The sequence below is a fragment of the Dermochelys coriacea genome, chromosome 1 (assembly GCF_009764565.3).
Source record: "Dermochelys coriacea isolate rDerCor1 chromosome 1, rDerCor1.pri.v4, whole genome shotgun sequence".
In the NCBI taxonomy this organism is placed as follows: domain Eukaryota; kingdom Metazoa; phylum Chordata; order Testudines; family Dermochelyidae; genus Dermochelys; species Dermochelys coriacea.
Genome location: NC_050068.2, coordinates 64,919,754 through 64,939,725, shown reverse-complemented (window position 1 = coordinate 64,939,725; position 19,972 = coordinate 64,919,754).

Below are 19,972 nucleotides of genomic sequence, written 5' to 3'. Positions count from 1 at the left end.
ATCATAAGTCCTTTTCCTACTTTGTGCTGTGTCTTTAGTTGTACTGAGAGCAACTTCGCTGGCTGTCTTTGGCCTGTCATGGACACCTTTGACCAGTCATCAAAATTGGTCACCTCATCCTTTGAAAAGGCTTCTTGATGCTTCTCTGGCAACACCCTTAAGTTAGCTACCTGTGCAGGAATCGGCCCTTGGCATGCCGCTTGAACTGGAACTGGCAGTCTCCCACCACATCTTTCCTGGGGAGAGGTAACTTGTTCTCCCCTCTCCCCAAATGTTACCTTCACCTGAGAGATCATCTCCTCAGGCTGCAACTCCATAGCCTTCATGTGTGAGTTTAGAAGACTCACTGGTACTCTTCCTTTGATGGCACTAGTCAGTACATTGGCTGACTGAAGTCCATTAAGTAGGTTTACCCCAGATGTAGGCTCTACAATAGCTCAATATCTATTGGTATTTTCTGATGCACAGCAGTGTTTGTCAAGGATCTTCCCTCTCCGAGGAGGAATAAAAGTCTTCTGTCCACTTTAACATTTCCAATCTGACCCGCAGGGCCCAATGATTGGTTTTGTTTCTGTGCTCGAGCCAGTACTCTACTCAGCACAGCATTCTTCTTAGAGTGCCCATGACGGTTCATCCTCCTAGTTCTTTCTTCTGGCAATGGTAGCTTCTTCAGCTCACTAATGATGTTCATCCCTAGAATCCCAGGGACTCCTTCTCCCATATGGCTCCTTTCAGAGTCTTTGTCTTTCAGGATGAAGATGCATTTCCCTGGCAGTGTCTGACCCATGTAGTCTGTCTGCTTCGAGGCATCCCACCACTGGGATTGCCAGTCCATTAACTGCTGTTAGACATTTCCTTGTCTTTCAATATTTTTGAAAATGAGACTCAGTAATGGTGGTGACTTCTGAGCCAGTATCTAACAAACATCTAGTCTTCTACCATACTTCAGCAGTTAGACAGTTTCCAAATGCTTGCTTACAGAAGTCATTAGATATGCTGGCATTGCCCACATTTCTTTCAACACTGTGTATGCAGAGTGATTTTCCATCGAGGAGAGGCCTAGGAATCCTTCTGCCATTGCTTGCCCTTCTACTGGATGGACCACTCGCTCCTGGTGCCTCATTGGTTTTCAGTGTCTGGGACTCTGTTCTCCTTCTCAGTGGACATTCCCAGCTAGTACGCCCTGGCTTTTAACAAGTGTAACAGATGTACCTTCCCAGCTCATCCTTTAGTGGGCCTCTTCAGGACCCCAGTGCCCTTGGATATTTTGACATACTAATGGGATTTTTTTTCTTTTACTCAGTCATCACTTTTATCATCTCCTCCTGTTGGACCACCAGTTTTTGGACAGCCTCACTTAAACTTTCCAGTGTTAACTGTGTTTGGGACAGGGCCTTTTCCCCAGCAGCTGCATTCACTAGGCCCCCACTTTGTGTACGGTGGTTAGGCTTGGCTATCTCTGTCACAGGAACTTCCTCTTCTTCTGACCACATAATGGCAGCCTGCATGAGTTCATGAAACTTCTTACTGGGCTCTTCCTTAAACCTCCTTTTCATTTTGCAGTGGAGGGAATCATCCTGGAGCCCCAGCACTAACTGCTCTTTCAGAACCATATCTGGGTCTGGAACTCGTTGAGGGTCTCGCCGCTCCACTTTGGTCATTCTCTCCTGGAGGTCATATGCATATGCCTGGATAGTTTCACCAGGCTCCTGCTTTCGCTCAAAGAACTCCTTTAGTCAGGTTCCAATAGGTACCTTATCTCTACACTTCCAGGATGAGTTCAAACACCTTTTCCACATCTTTCTTGTCTCCCATTGCCATGAATTTTACTGTGGCCTTGGCCTGGCCCTTGAGGTGCTCTTCTATGAAGTCCACATGTTCTTCTTCAGGTTCTCTTAGCACACACAGAGCCGCCTTCACTTGCTTGACCCACTCTTCTACTGTAATGTCTCCTGGTCTAGCCGGGAAGCCACCAAACTCTGTGACCTTCCACTCCCGCGGGACATAAATAGTAGGGGGTTTCTTAGCTTCTGCTACCTGTTGGTCTATTATCACCTTAGCCAGTGATAAGACATCTCTGTTCTGTTCTAGCTTGTTGTAATGCCTTCGATTGGTCTGATAATCTGCAATGAAGTTCAGCAAACTGGGTTTGTAGTTCTTTAATTCCAGCCATGGTAGGGTGCTCAGCCAGGCTCAGACAGTGCTACTAGAACTCCACCACTAAACCAATGGGGTGGACCCTATGGATAGGATCCTGTTTGTGAAGCCAATTATGTAAGCAAGGGAATCGTCCTGCTATTGTGGGGAACTTTCCTGGCTTCTGCACTACCCCAGTGAAGTGGGCTAGCGAGAGGATCTGAGTCCTCGCTCCCACTCCCTGTACCCAGTGGCCTCCCTGCCCTTGAGGACTCCCCTTCCACTCTCCTGTCTGGCAGAGTCCTTGCAACCCCAACAAGGATGGGCCCAGGATTCTTGGGGGGCTCGACCCCCCCCAATCCTGCTCTGGTCACCTAGGACGGGGGCTAGGGTGTCCCAGCCCTGGGGTACTCGCTCTGCACTGGGCACTTCTCTGACCATTGCAAACAATTTAAAGCAAATGCAAGTTATTTAATCAACAATTTTAAAAAGGGGGAAAGGTTAAAGGAAACGCATCAACCCGCTCTGTGGCAGGAAACATTTCTGGAATGTCAGGGCAGTTCAGTCTGTTCCTTGTAAGTCCCAGGCCTTCTTCTCAGGCCCTGGCTGTACTGCAGGGATGCTGTGGCTTGGACACTTGCTCTGGTGGTGGCCACACGCTCTCAGGCTTTAAGTGGTAGGACCCTTCTTCCCAGTGTCGCCTCGCCCTGTCAGGGTTATGATCCAAGCCTGGCCTGCAGAGCTTCTTGGCTGAGGCATCTCCCTGTGCTGGGCCTGCTGCCCAGGGTCCCCCTCGCTCTCCCCAGCAGCTCACTGCACCCAGCTCTGGACTGCTCGAGCCCCAGCTCCACCACTGTCTCAGCACTGCTGTTGCCACTGCTGCTGCTCTGCCTCCAGATCCCTGGGCTGCTTATTTGGCCCCTCTGCCTCTGGTTGCTACAGCTCTGGTCCCAGGACAGGTCTGCTCTGCAGGCTGCTTCTGTGACTCTGCTCCCAGCACTGACCTGCTTCCTGGGCTGCTTTTCTGGCCCCTATGGCTCTGGTTGCTGCAGCTCTGCTCCCAGGACAGGGTCTGCTCTCTCTGGGCTGCTTTTCTGGTCCCTCTGGATCTGGCACAGCCCTGCTCCCCAGCTTAGCTTGGGCCCCTGCTTCCTTAGCTCGGCCCCACTCTATCTGACCCAGGCAAATCCAGCTCACATGGATGGGACCTCCCTTGGCCTCCTGATTCTTTGATTAGCCTGCCCACCCTGTCATTCAGGCTGACCTGAAGCATTGGCCTCTCCCCATTGTTCCTGGGGACTATCAGTCTCAGGGTCCTGATTTCCCATAGACCCTTCCCCTTTTACTACTGGGAGCTAGCCAACTAAAACACCCCCACTGAATGTTAGTAAGGGGGCAACAGTCCCCTTACACAAACATCCTTAAATCATATTCTTATGGAAGACTAGAATCAATCACAAATCTTCCAGAGGCCTAGTTCTTTGAGTTATATATCCAAACCTCCCCACACAGAAACTCAAGTACAAAGAGGATGTAATCCTCCACTCAGTTTCACAGATCTAACTTGTTTTAAATCAACAGAACTAGACCACCACAAAACCAGTGTAACACGAGTGGAGTATCTGGTCCAGACTCTTTAGAATGCTTCAGGGATGAAAGAAAGAAAATGAGTAAGAGTGATTATCAAGATCAAGTCAGCATGTGTGAGTGTGCTATATGTGATAGCAATTCATGTATTCATTTACTTGTAAAAGCCAATAGCGCTTCAGTGTATAATCAACCAATGGGAAATTACTCTGATCATGTAATGATTCCAAATTTGTGTCATCGGTTTTGTGTGGTGTTGGATATCCTGCTAGGGGAGTTGCATGGGTGAACTTCTCTGGAGTAGGTCTCACCTGTTTCCATCTTTCGTAAGACTGGCTCTCTGTCCTGCCCTGGGTGTGAAATTAATCTCATCTTTCAAAGAGATTTTATTTTTCTATCTTGCATCCAGACTTCTAAACATTATTTCGTCAAACAGGGCAAGAACTGGACAGATCAAATAGAATAGATGGCAGAAGTATAATCAGAGAAGGAGTAGGAGTAAGAAAAGTGTTTAAACAAGATTCTCTGGTAAAAATGCCATCAAGAAGAGGAGTATCTGGACAGCAGGAATTAGTCACGTTAGTAACAAAACATCCATAGGAAATCATTTGTCAGCACAAACAATAAGGAGCAAGTAAAGCTCATATGCTTGGAAAAGCAATAATAAAATACAAACCACACCTAGCTTAAGAGATTTTGTTTTGTTTTTCCAAGATCTCCTAGATCTAATAACCAATTTTATAAAATGGAAGTGATGTAATTTAACTGGGCTAAACATAATGTATAATCCCAATGTAGTATAAACAGGAATGTAATTGGGTTTTATTTATCCAATATATATGCCAGTAAGTGAACAGTACAAAACTCTATTGCATTTGCTGTTTGGTAAACTTATCATTCAGCAAGGAGATGGATTTTTTTGTTTTTTGGTTTTTTTTTAAAGATCCAAGCACAGAACTTAATTGATAGTGAATGTTTTAATTCATTTTTATAAAAATCAATAGTGTTTCTCAAGGGGATAAAGGTGAATTAATTCATTTATCCAGATCTTTAAAGCTGATGCACAGCAAACATAAGATGTCTAACAAAGGTTAAAGAGTGTTTGTCAAGAAGCCTACAAGTTAGTGACATTATCTTGATTTGTTTGATTTCTTAGCACCGTTAAGGTAATTTGTATTAAATTCTCACTGTATCACTTCAGAGCAGGAGGATCTTGATGTTGTTATCCTATACATTATTCCACTGGGTGCAGGCTTGTACTTTTACTTAACGCCTGCTATTCACTAATAGTCACAGCTCACGAACCAACAAACGGCAATGCTCTTGAGCACAGATTGGTCATGGTAGCATATGATAGTAGCCATTTTGATCTTGAAGATATTAAACACTGAGAGAGAAGCAGAGAAAGAAGATACTGGGTAATAAGTGTTCCCCAAAGTGTATGAGACACTTTACAGGTCTGTAATTAGATATTTCTCTAGCCTGCAGAGCTTACAATCTAAGTAGACACAAACATATGAGGCTTGTAAACACACAAGCAAGCGATGGAGATATTTAACTTGAGTCCACAATTCTGGAAGTATTTTCCCATTCCTGCCCATACTCTTTCAATCCCATATTTTCTCTCCAACCCTTGCCCATTCACTGGCTGAGTTCCAAACCATAAAACAAGAAAAATGATTTAAACTGGTTTTAATGTATATAGAATTTAAACTTACAAAACCCCTTAACCTGCAACCTCATAGAAATGTAGGGTTTGAAGGGACCTTGAGAAGTCTACAAGTCCAGGTCCCTGTTCAGTGTCAGGACTATGTAAACCTAGACTACTGCTGACAGACATTTACCTAACCTGTTTTTTCAAACCTCCAGTGATGGGGATTCCACAACCTCCTTTGGAAGCCTATTCCAGAACGTAACTACCCTTTTATTCCAGAGCCTAACTCCTGTTCCTGTTAGTAAATATACACTAGTAGTCATTAAATTACTCATGAGTATGTTTGCAGGATCAGAGCTCAAGACAGGAATTTTATATTAAACAACATTTGATGACTGAAATAGATTTTATTGAGGATTAAGAACTTTTCCATATAAGCGATTGCTATGGTTACCATAGGGATGTCATGAGGGAGGCTGTGTGACTGCAGACAGTAGGGGAGGTAATTAATGAGACAAATTTTCTATTAAGATTGAACCCATCATAAAATGTTCAAACAATATTGAACAACAAACAGGTTTTTTAAAAATTGTTTTGTTGATAATTTTGAACTGGGAGGGGGGCAGCAGGGGGAGCAAGTTTTGTTAAATTTTATTCCCTGCTAATGGTTCATCCCAGTTCTAGAGGTAAACATTGAAATTCAGTGCTGGGCAGATCCCTGAGAATAAGCACCCATAAAATTTATCAAGAAAAAAGTCATGAAGTTTAGATAATGGAAATTCACAACTTTGGAAAATTCTTTAAAAGGGCAGGAATTAAAACAAAGATGCCTCAATCACTCTTAAAAAGATCTTACATTTTTGAAGTATAAACAGATTACACTTCTCACACAGGATTAATGTAGTTATACTGTGTTAGATTGTGTGTGGTTTAGTGGTCAGAACCAGGATAGACTTCTATTCCTGTCTCCTCCACTGTGAACTTGGACAGTTCATTTAATATATACATCTTCATTGTTTAAAATGGGGAAAATATCTCCCTTTTCTGGGCATTGTATGGTGTAATAATGGTCAAAGTAATTGTGCAATTTCTGCATAATTATTCTTACACAAGTATATTCAAAGTACTGGTCTCATTCTGAGCATTTGGCCTTGGGTTCCATTTGATATGCAGGTGTGATAGAAAGGTCTCCATGATTGTTACAGGGAATGATACTATTCTAGCAGCTAGCTAGAAATTACAACATGAAAACATTTAATTGATTCAGCCTCACTGACAAAATAACAAACGTATAAGGATCTGACACTTCTGTTTCTTAAGGATACAGGATCTGATTCAGCAAAGTACTTAAGCATGTGCTTAGCTTTAAGCACACGTACAGTTCTACTGAGCTTCAATGGGACTACTCACATACTTAAACAGTTCCTAATGGTATGTCTATACTGCAATTGGGAGGTGTGATTGCAGCACATTTAGCCACACCTAAGCTAGCTTTGATAGAACTAGCTCACTAAAAATAGCAGTGAAGCTGCTGCAACATGGTAGCTACCCAAGTACAAGCCCCTTTGGGAGCCTGGGTAGATATTCAGGCAGCTAGCCCATGCTGCTCCTTCTGATGAGCTATCTCAGTCAAAGCTCATTCAGGTATGCCTACACATGCTGCAATTGCACTCACCAGCTGCCATGAAGACATTCCCTAGGTGCCTTACTGAATCTTTACCACAGTGCTGATGTTTTGGATTTTATGATTAAATGCCATGCTTTGGATGGTTCAGCAATAAGCCAGTTATTAATCATCTGTGATTCTATACTTTAGTATATGTAAACAAGTATGAATGTTACACAGATCAAAAGTGTTTTCTGAAATGGAAATTAGAAACTGTGTGTTTATGGAATTCATCTACCCATGCTGCTGATTTCTACATATAAAAAAATCACAATCTTATAATAAAACCAGTATTTAGTGTTTAATCCTGTAGTTCTACTGGATTACATTTTTTTAGAAACTAATTGTATAGCAACATAGTTTAATAGACTAAAATACAGACTAACACAGCTGCTACTCTGAAACCTAAGACTAACATGGTTTCCCAAAGCAACCTTCCAACATTGTTTCAGAGCAGAGGTGTTACACTGTCCTAGAGCTTTCTGTATAATTTCTTAGTTAGTGATCTTTACCTAGATTCTTTAATCACAAATTTAACCCAATGTTTTTTGGCAACAACTTGATTTTTCTCTATACTATATACCACCAACAGAAATAAATCACCATCATAACACACAGACTGCAGTTAATCTAGGAAGCTTTTGTCACTTTAATGTTTAGTTACCCATATGAAGTTGATCTTTTTTATATATATATATATATATATATATATATATATATATATAATATAACCTCTATGCAATTAAACTCACAACATTTTAGATACTTTATTGTATATCCATCATACCATGTAGTAAAGCAAATACCATGAAGACAAAATGTTGTCAAAGGCAATTTAAAGTGCCTCTTACCTCAGATGTGTTTGGATTTGACCCTTTGTCTTATAAATAGTGAATACATGTCAGAAATTAAACTTCTAACAAAACAAAGATGTCAGATAATTGTAATAAACCATACATTGGATTTACATGTTTTGAATTCTCTAGAGAGAATTCAAACTCTGAATCCATTTTTGCAGCACTGTAATATAGCTAGGATGAGTTATATTAATCAAGGGGAAACGAGAGAGTTAAGAGGATATCTGTGGGTTCTGAGTGTAACAAATAGCCATCCAGATCATATGGATAGGAGAGCCAGCTAGAGCTCTGCTTTAGGAGTCTGCATTATATACAAAAGAGTCACCAAACTGTCTTACTATATCTCACTAGTTACAAACATTCATGGGCCAATTTTCAAGACCCAGCAGGTTTGAAGCATGGAGTTACTATGATTAGAAGGTCTAATGTCCAGTTAGGTGGCTTCTGTTGTCTTGCATTATTAAGTGCCCAATACTCACACTCACTTGGGGGAATTGTGTATGGTATTTTTTTAAAAAAAATAGGTTTGCATTTGCATACCTAATCTTTAGAAAATCAGACCCTCTGTGCATAGCCATAAAAAGAATACCCTTAAATTGAAAAGTCATTAACCCCTATAATTAAAGAAACATGTTCACTTAAAGAGCATGGTTAGGTCACAAAGCTAAGCAGAATATGTTAATAAGTTTTTGATCTTTTTTTGTTGCCTGTATAGTAAAAATAATTTTCTTATCTACAGCACATGTTGCTGAGCTTTTGACCCATACAATTGACCCAATATGGTTAGCTAAATGCTACCATCTGTCTTTTAAGAAACATTCCAGTTTTCTCTAGTTCCTTGATATATTGCTACTTTGCTCTTACATTTACGTTCGCTATTTTTAAAAAAAATTATGACCATGTACAGTAATTAGTAACTTGGGTCAAAAAAAAATCCCAACTAAATTAGTATTAAAACCATAAGATGCCTGTGTGTCACAGACTAAACCAACGGTATATTAATCGTGGACCTTTTCTCTGCCGTGACTATCCTTCCTCTGCTGCATACCTTTTCTCCACCTCCAGAGATTCAGGCAGTTCTGCCATCCCAATTGTCTTCCCTGTGGCTTTTAGATCAATATTGATCTAAGAGCTTTGTAGGAACCCACACTGACAATACTATAATCACCACCTTTTCTTTTTAATTTCCTTGAGCAAGTGGAACTGTAGCAATTTAAAACTGCATGTGAGTGGCCTCATCATGACTAATAGGTCTCTTGGACATGCTGGCATCTGTGGAAAAGCAACGTGGATCCTCATCCTAATGACCCTGACTGTTCTGTGATGTAGTGGTAATTATAGAGGTCAGTGAATGTCTTAGTGTCAGACTTGAGCAAATGTGATGGCCTAATGTGGAAGGAAAGAAGACATTTCAGTGATTCATAAAAAGGATATGTGAATCAAGCATACTTCAGGAAAGAAATACTGAGTAATAGTATAATTTTATATCTAGCCCTTACAGGATGTCCACTGTAGTCAGTAAAATGCCCAGACATTCAAATAATCTAGAAGCAAGGAGAGAATACAGGCTTATTTTGCTTGAAACTAGAGTTTGATTTTACTTAGCATGAGAGATGAGAAATGGTTTTCCTGTCCTGCAAGAATCTGAGATTTTTACATTTCCCCCTTCTATAATAGGAAAGGTCAATCTTTTATTAGATGGGAGCATGGGAAGAAGAGGTAAGGCTTTAGAAGTTGTGTGCTTGTTGGGGAATAGGATTCCTTTTCAAAATTTCCTTGGATGCCCAGATACCATGATGATGGCCATGGTATAAGACAGACCCACATGTTGGCACCCTTCCGTATTTTAGCACCATCTTCCTTCCTCTGGAGTTGATATTATCAACATGTTTTCCAATGATAAGGTATTTTCAGGCCACCTTATTTTGTAAAATAAAGTTAAGGATGATAGTGTGGTCAGGCCTTTCTTGGGGGCACAAAAATGAGGAAGATAAAAGTTTATCTCTCCACTTCAGCTTCTGTTCAGAGATTAGCCCCAGTTGTAGTTCTTACGATCAAAGAGCAATCCTTGTGAAAGCCATTAATTACTGTATGCTTCACCTTCTGTACCAACCAGCCACAAACCAGCAATGTGATCGTATGCACCTCTCCCTTAACAAATGGGTCAGCAAGTGCACGTCCCTGGACACTTAAGAGCTGACTGAAGTATCAAGATAATCTAGGCAGATTTGTCTGACTTTACCTTCATGAAGCTAATTGCCTCCCATAAACTCCTAGTGTGATAATGCACTCTACACCACTACAAATGTAGATGGAACAAACTCTAGCAGAGTTTAGGTCTTTGTCCCACTAGAGTGGCTAGTCTACATAAATCTGAGCTAAGATGCTTAGATCCGTAGCTCAAGGGTTCTATTGTTTCCAGTTAAGGGAAGTGGTCCTTTAGCTCAAGTGATGCCACTGTTTCTAACTAGGAGACATAGTTGTTTATGGGAAGCAGTAAATGCTCACACTTCTAATCCAAAAAATCCTGAATCCAAACTCTGCTGATGGCCCAAGCAGGATTGATTATACAAATTTATGGTTCAATATCACCATTTAGCCCTAAGTATATACAGTAAAAGTAATTATGAATTTGTCTCTATTTGTAGCTGTCAAAAACAACTTCTTTAAAGAAGCAAGTACTGTGCAGTTAGCACCCTGGTAAATGCAAGGAGGAGAACATGCATTCTAGACCGTTCTTTAGTAGTAAAAAAGAAAAGGAGTACTTGTGGTACTTAGACTAACAAATGGCTCACGAAAGCTTATGCTCAAATAAATTTTAGTCTCTAAGGTGCCACAAGTACTCCTTTTCTTTTTGGTAAATACAGACTAACACAGCTGCTACTCTGAAACCTTTCTTTATTAGAATTTCATTATAAAATATTCCATACTCTATTGTGCCATGCAAAGAGTTTGCCTCTTTGTTATTCTTCATACTTAATATCCATATCCATAAAATATATAATAAAGATCTTAAGTAGAAGGGGGCAAGAGAGAGTTTCTCGTAAGATAACCCTATGTGGAATAACAAGTTTTATGAGGTTGTCACTGGTATTTTGCAACCTTTGCCACTTGTAAGGAAAATATGAAGACTATGCATCATTTTGTACAGAGTTGCTGCCAAAATAAAAAATCGGCTATCAGTGCTCCCAATAGAATCCCTTGTATTGGACAAAAATGAGTTAGAAACATTTAATTCATGAAAAAAGATGCTAGATTGTACTTCATTTTGCTTTGTGACACTGGTAGACCAGGTGCCAGCTCACACAAAGGTCCCCAGGGCTTACATAGAGTTTACTAATTTCACGGCTGCATATTTAATGTGCATAATTAGTAACCAAATAGTCTCTTTGTTAAAAAAAAAATGTGGTTATGCCCTTTTAAAATGGTACATTCTGGTTCACATAAAAGTGGCTGGTTGTGTGTGCTAAAGATAAACTGTTTTCATTAAAATCTTTTTATATGAAAATAAATGGTAAAACTGTTCTCACATTTATTACCACAGTGAGGAAAAGGTTTGGGCAACACTTGCATGTATGAGTATTAAAAAGACTGGGCCTGACTTTGGTCTCACTTTCTCCGATTTAAATTAGAAGTAGCTCCACTGTTCAACAGCATTTTTGCCATTGTAAAACAGGTGTAATTATCACCTTTAGATATACATTTTGATGTTCTAACTAGTAATCAAAAGTGTTTTTATAGTTAGATATCTAAGGAAGGTAAGTTAATGTTAGTATGAGTACCTTATTTTTTTCATTTCCTTGCTTTTATATATTTAAGTACATTGCATTAAGGGTAACTTTTGGCATTTAATTAGTAACTTTCCTCATCCCAAGGGAACTATAACCTACTTCTTTTTCTTTAATCTGATAATGTCTGACTTGATTTCCTCCTCCAAAAAAATATTTTATTAGCCCCCAAAAAGGAATCAATCTTATCACAGACATATATGTTTAGCAGTGTTTCATAGAGGCTGTAAAGTATTTTTTTCAGCAAAAACAATTTGGCTTGCAATGTCAAAAGCTCCTCTTCTCTTCCCCTCCTCCCCCCCATGCTGTAGAATTCTAATTTGTCTAGACTGTAGTAAACTCCATTAGGGAAGTCATGCAATTTCTAAGGTGGTAAGCACACTGCCATGTCTCATTTAGTTCATGCCTTGTTAGGTGCCCACTGAATAGCTATACATGTATAGCTGTTCCCGTGATTTTCAAAAAGAGTGACACAAAGCTGGGATAGGAGTGGTGTATATAGTTTCTCTGTAATGCTCAAAGTTTGGGGTTCACCTCAGCACATGAAAACTACTATGCCAGCAAAAGTCATCAACAAGGACTGTCCATAGCCACCAAGCATTACACTATGAAAGGTATAAACTGTTCAGTGCTCTTAAGCTATTCATGCATTGTTTCTCAGATTCACATTTGACTATTTATTTCACCTACCTTATCTGTCATCTTTTGTATGTAGCAGTATGGTACATGTAAATTGAAAGTTAAAGTTTCTTTCAAATATGTCAAATCTTTGATAAAGTTACATGTACCTAAACAAATGTCACTCAAAAGCAACCTCATTCTACTTTGGACTCATGGTAAGTAGAATAAGTATCACGTTACAGATGTGCACATTATATTCTTTACTATAGATCAGTACCCTTGAAGTGCATGGCTCTTAGAGGCCACTGGAGCTTTCCCCAGCAGGCCCCAGCATTTGAGCACTACATGCTAGGGAATTGGGGTATTAAGAAAGTTGTTGTATATGAAAAGAATTTTTCTCTTAAGGTGACCCACAAAATGCACTAGTTGGAGAACCACAGTTTTAGTGCTGCTTTTATGATTACCTAGAGTGGTTTGGTCTAACGTCACCCCAGACTACATCAGCTGTTCATAATGCTGAAGGACTGTACCATTCCATGATTTCTGGAGGTTTTTTTCTTAGCTTCACAGTATTTCAGGGGGGAGGCACACACTTGTCTTACACATGGTTGCTGAATGCCAATCCTAGTAACAGCATTCTCCAAGAACACTCAGGGAACCAATTAGAATGCACTCAGTGTTCTCAAATCTTTCTGATTACCTGGTAATGCAAAGATCATTTTCGTATATGAATCTTCACACACCAGGGACTTCTGATCAGTAATTTGTATAAACATTAAACAGCAAGCATGATAATACTGAACTTTGGGGCAATCCTTTCTATTGAGTTAAGCTATCTACTTCTCTGACCATCCATTGTGACAAAGAAATGTTGATTCTCAAGCAGGGAGGAGAGGATCTGGAGTATCTTGCTATTTTTTCAAAATTGTTGCCAATTTCCATTTAAGTGCACAATGAGTCACTGTGCCATAAGCAGCCAATAGAGCAATACAACCCCTAAAATTTTGCATGTTTCAAAGCCATCTTCAATTATATTTATTGACCATATGATGATATAATCTGGCATATCTTGGGTTCATGTTGGTCTGAACATCAAGAAGCTAAAAGAAAGTGAACTCCAGGAATTCTGTACTCCAGAAACTGGCCAAACAAGATGGTGAGCTTGACCCCAATATGTCCTGACCAATCAGTCTTGCCCTGAGCTATTAGCTGCAGTATACTGTGCCCCAGTATTGTCATGTGCAAGCCAGGCACACACAATTTAATACTGAACTTAATCCTGTAGGATCATCACAGGGACTTCGAAACCAACTCACACTGTCACTATACTGCTTTTCAGGGATTGCACTACCATCAAGGAAGCAGGAGACAAAACAGGTGCATAATTCAAGACACAAACTAGCTGAACACATTTCACCACCCAAGAGGCTGAAATCCAGAAAGGGATTTGCTTCTGAATATCTTTCCATGGTAGTATTTTGGATAAGAGATTCATAATAACAAAACCACAGAAAATACCAAAAGAACAGGAGTACCTGTGGCACCTTAGACTAACAAATTTATTAGAGCATAACCTTTCATGGGCTGCAGCCCACTTCATCGGATGCATAGAATGGAACATTATATATATATACACACACACACGGTGGAAGTTGCCATACAAACTGTAAGAGGTTAATTAAGATGAGCTATTATCACGAGAAGGAAAAAAAAACTTGTAGTGATTATCAAGATGGCTCATTTACACAGTTGACAAACTGTGAGGATACTTAACTTAGGGAAATAGATTCAATATGTGTAATGACCCAGTCACTCCCAGTCTCTATTCAAACCCAAGTTAATGGTATCTAGTTTGCACATTACTTCAAGTTCAGCAGTTGGAGTCTGTTTTTGAAGCTTTTCAGTTGCAAAATTGCCACACTTAAATCTTTTACTGAGTGGCCAGAGAGGTTGAAGTGTTCTCCTACCAGTTTTGGAATGTTATGATTCTTGATGTCAGATTTGTGTCCATTTATTCTTTTGCGTAGAGACTGTCCAGTTTGGCCAATGTACATGGCAGAGGGGCATTGCTGGCAAATGATGACATATATCACATTGGTAGATGTGCAGGTGAATGAGCCCCTGATGGAGTGGCTAATCTGATTAGGTCCTATGATTGAATAAATATGTGGACAGAGTTGGCATCAGGCTTTGTTGCAAGGATAGGTTCCTGGGTTAATGTTTTTCTTGTGTGGCGTGTGGTTGCTGGAGAGTATTTGCTTCAGTTTGGGGTTCTGTCTGTAAGCGAGGACTAGTCTGTCTCCCAAGATCTGTGAGAGTGAGGGATCATTATTCAGGATAGATTGTAAATCTTTGAACTGGAGAGGTTTCAGTTGGGGGCTGATGGTGACAGCTAGTGGCGTTCTGTTATTTTCTTTGTTGGGCCTGTCCTGTAGTAGGTGACTTCTGGGTACTCTTCTGGCTTTGTCAATCTCTTTCTTCACTTCAGCAGGTGGGTATTGTAGTTTTAAGAATGCTTGATAGAGATTTTGTAGGTGTTTGTCTCTGTCTGAGGGATTGGAGCAAATGCAGATATATCTTAGAGCTTGGCTGTGGACAATGGATCGTGTGGTGTGTCCTGGATGGAAGTTGGAGGCATGTAGGTAAGTATAGCCATCAGTAGGTTTCCAGTATAGGGTGGTGGTTATGTGACCATCACTTATTAGCACAGTAGTGTCCAGGAAATGGAATGCTTGTGTGGATTGGTCTAGGCTGAGGTTGATGGTGGGATGGAAATTGTGGAAATCATGGTGGAATTCCTCAAGTGTTTTTCTATGGTCCAGATGATGAAGATGTCATCAATGTAGCACAAGTAGAGTAGGGGCATTAGGGGATGAGAACTAAGGAAGCGTTGTTCTAAGTCGGCCATAAAAATGTTGGCATACTGTGGGGCCATGCAGGTACCCATAGCAGTGCCGCTGACTTGAAGGTATATATTGTCCCCAAATAGTTATGGGTGAGGACAAAGTCACAAAAGTCAGCCACCAGGTTTGCCATGACATTATCGGGGATACTATTGCTGATAGCTTGTAGTCCATCTTTGTGTGGAATGTCGGTGTAGAGGGCTTCTGCATCCATAGTGGCCAGGATTGTATTTTCTGGAAGTTCACCGATGGACTGTAATTTCCTCAGGAAGTCAGTGGTGTCTCAAAGCTAACTGGGAGTGCAGGTAGCGTAGGGCCTGAGGAGAGAGTCCACATAGCCAGACAATCCTGCTGTTAAGGTTCCAATGCCTGAGATGATGGGGCATCCGGGATTTCCAGGTTTACGGATCTTGGGTAGCAAATAGAATACCCTTGGTTGGGGTTCTAGGCATGTGTCTGCACAGACCCGTTCCTGTGCTTTTTCAGGGAGTTTCTTGAGCAGATGGTGTAATTTCTTTTAGTAATCCTCAGTGGGATCAGAAGATAATGGCCTGTAGAATGTGGAGTTAGACAGCTGCCTGGCAGCCTCTTGTTCATATTTCAACTTATTCATGATGACTACAGCACCTCCTTTGTCAGCTGTTTTGATTATGATGTCAGAGTTATACCTGAGGCTGTTGATGGTGTTATGTTCAGCACGGCTGAGGTTATGGGGCAAGTGATGCGGCTTTTCCACAATTTCAGCCCATGCACTTCAACGGAAGCAGTGTATGTAGAAGTCCAGTCTGTTTCAACCTTCAGGAGGAGTCAGAACTCAAGTTCTCTGAGATACCTTTCAGAACAACTCCCTCCCAGCACTGATCTCAAAGGAAAACACTGAACTCTAAAACATATGACAGCTTGGGTGGCAAAGACTGGTAACAATATGAAGCTGTGGAAGTTGACGAATGACCCCATATGTGAATGTGGCCAGCGTAGACAAACACTCGAACACTGTCTTGAATAGTATATGGAACATACTTCATTAATGCAAAGATTTATAAAAAGCAAGTTTATAGCTCAAATGCTTGAATATTCACCAAAATCAAGCTTCAAATTCCACACTTAACAGTATACATTTTGAATGGTTAATTTTGATTTTTATACTCAAATTTAAAATTTGGATTTCACATTGTTTGGTAAGATACATAGATCAGAAGGTACAAAAAATGCCACATGACTTACCTAAGAAGAAATTTGAATTTCAGATACTCTTGATTATAGTTTATGAATGATCTGACATCCAAGAATAATTCACTGAAGAAACTGATAGATCTCAAAGTGCTTTCACAAAGGTCAGTAACATTGTCCACATTTTATAGATGGGGATATTAAAGAACACAGTGGTGATGTGACTAACCCAAGCAGACCCAGTGGCCAAGTGAAAAATGGAACATAGGACTCCTGTGTCCCAGTCTACTGCTCTAGATGCTAGGTCACACTGCCTCCTTTGTAGATTTAAAAAAGAGTGAATACATCCAAACACACACAAAGGGCACAAATTCATTGAATACATTTATTCAGTATGAATGATCCTCTATCCCTCGTGATATTTCATTTTAAGCATCATATATCTGCCCACTTTATGCTAGGCTCTAACCTACCGCTTTATACCACCCTTGTGTATATACCAATCATTTTACTCTCTAACCTCATAACTTTTGGAACTCATGACATCTAAGGCTAAAAATGGCCCAGCAGAACTGAGCCCTTATGATTTCAGTAAAGTTGACAGAACTGTTAGGTGTCAAGGACTTGGAGTATGCATCTAAGTTATTTTGAATCTATAAATAGCTCTGTACTTGATTGTCATTTGGTCAGAGATCTGGATGTATCCCTGTGGTGTCTTCCCCCCCCCCGAGTCATCATTTCCCCATACTAAAGCTAAAGAATCAGGTGTCAATTGCTAACATTACCAGAACGATCAGGCAAATTCTTTTTTCTTTATATTGTATAATTTTTTTCTCCCCCCCCAAAAAAAATATCCTGTGAACTTCTTTAAAAAAAATATCCAGGGACTGAAAACCAAATGTTTAACATTTTTCTGTTTTCAGTTAAAACAACAACAAAACCTGTGTCTTTGATTTTCAAAGAAAGTACCTGCTGGACAATAAAATTTAAGCCAGGCTTCTGGATGATAGAAGGAGGGAACATAGATCTAAGATAGTCCAGGGAACATGAGAGCTGGGATAAAAATATTACAAATATATTCATAATAACATAATATTGCGTAATATTTTCTCCATCTTTTTGTATTTTTATAAGAGAAATATGGCAAATAGTAAAGTTATAATTTCTCCCATCCCCCCATCCCTCCTTCTCCCCCCCCCAGTATGTGAGTGTATTTATCCCCACAACACTACTGGTGAGATAGGGAAATGAAGACTAATAAACAACCTTGACCTTGGCTAGGCTGCTGTGGTCCAGAGACCATCACCTATCCTGCTGACTCGCATGGTTTATTTTTTGGTTGGTTTATTTTTCAAAGAAATTTACAATGAATGAGTCATACCCTAATATTAATAAACTATTGGGTGAGTAGTAGTTGGTTTAAAGGAGCACGTCTAACTACAAGCACTTCTTCATTGCTCATCTTAACAATCATATGTTTGAGGTGGCTGAAAGCACAATGCTGAAAATACAAAAGTGGGCAACAATAGCCAACCAGCGCACACCTTGTTTTGTGTTGCTATAGCATTATCTTCAAATGCTAATAAAAGAAACATGGTTTAGTGGTTAAGGTCCCTATGCTGGGACTTAAGATATCCAGGCTCCATTTTATACTCTGCCTCAGGCTTCCTGTGTGGCCTTGATTTGGGAAAGTCACTTAGGACCAGGTCCTCAAAGATATTTGCTTTCAGTGGGATTTAGGTGCCAAAATACCTTTTAAGGAGCTAGGCCTTAGTTTTTCTAAGCTTCACTCACCCATCCATAAAATGGGGATTTGTATCAAAATCATAGTATTTAGGAATCCTAGGCACAGGCCCTGACTTTTGGTTTTCCGAGGGGGGGGGTTGGGGTGCTCAAACCCCTCCTCAGCCTCGTCCCACCCCCCACTTCACCCCCTCCACCCACCATTAGCTCCTCTCTGCCCCCTCCCCTGAGGCCCTCCCACCAGCCCCAGGGTCCCGCCGAACAGATGATTGATGGCGAGCCCTGGGGTCTGGTGAATGCTTAGCACTTCCTCTTTTTTCTCTCATGGTTGCTAGAACCCCAGAGCACCCACAGAGTTCATGTGTATGTACTTAGGGACCAGGACAGCTAGGTGCTCTAAAACCCCAGAGCAAAAAAATAGACCATACCGCAAAGAGCTTACAATCTAAGTACAAGAGGGCTGGGGGGATGACAAAAAACAGATGGGTCTATATAGACAGACAGGGCAGTATAAGGAAACAATGAGATGTGATTCAGCAGGATAGGTGGTGGTCTCTGGACATCAGCAGCCTGGTCAAGGTGGTTTTTTAGTCTTCACTTCCCTATCTCACCAGTAGTACTGAGGATAAATACACTCACATACTATAGTAATAGGAACCACAATGCTATACAGAGCTGTGGTTTATAGTCAGAAGAGGGTCCAAAGTTAAAAATTAGATTAGTAAGGGGAAGAAGAAAAACATAATGGTTTTGGCACATGAACAAACGGAATGCCCATTCAGGAAGGCAAAGGTTTCAGAGAACTAGGTATTCAGGTTAGATTAGCTCCTAGGTGGAACTAATTTGCCCGAATGATACTTAAGCAACAGCTAATCCAAGCTGACATTGACCTTGCCAACATCACGGCCAAACCATTTTCACAAGGGTAAACTTTCTTTGAAAGAATGATTCCAACATAGTTGACATAGACACTCTTTCCATCAACTTAAGGCACGTTTCCTTTCTTATTCTACAAACAATTTGTGACATTTCTCCTCACTTCTTTATTTCCCATTTTTTTCTAGTCTGAGCAATGAAATAGTGAAGGTATACAGCTTCTCATTCCACAGCCTTCTTTTTCAGGTTCTTTTTATTAGCTAAGCACTGGAGAACCACTGGTTATGCTTAGTGACCTTCCTACATTTAAAATTTGGGGTTTTATGGATTTTTTTCTTCAGATCTTGTAACATAAAGATTCAAAGTTTTTTCCCCTTTTCTTATTGGCTGAGAGAGCACAGTTAGACCGAGAGCACAGTTAGACCAAGAGCACAGGAAATCAAAACAGAAACTTTTAGGATGATCATGTGGCAGAATCAGGATCACTGGTATAAGTGAGCTGAGCAGAGAGAATTTTTCCACACTGACTGAAACCAACCTTTCCTGTTTCAGTGCACACTGACAAAGAATGAAATTGTAGCCTTTCATTATGATTGGATAATGCAGGCTAGGTAGGTTTGTTCTTCCAGAATCCCTTCATTCCTTTTGCCCCTGCTCCTACCCCAAACCTCGTAAAGACTTCACATTGTGGCAAATGTTTTCAACCAAGGGCAGGTTTCCCTATAGACTCATTCAGTGAGCTTTAGTCAAAGCACATTCCCTATAGACTCATTCAGTCAAAGCACATTCCTCAACTGCTCACGTAACCAGGCACTGAGCACACTTCCTCCAGAGCTCTGTCATTCTCCAGGGATCAGAAACCCAATGGTAGAGATCAAAACTTAACCTTGGACTCCAGTTGTCATTGTGCTGCCACTAGACAGTTGATATGACAAGTTGGTTGTTTGATGACATACAAAATTAGGGATGGG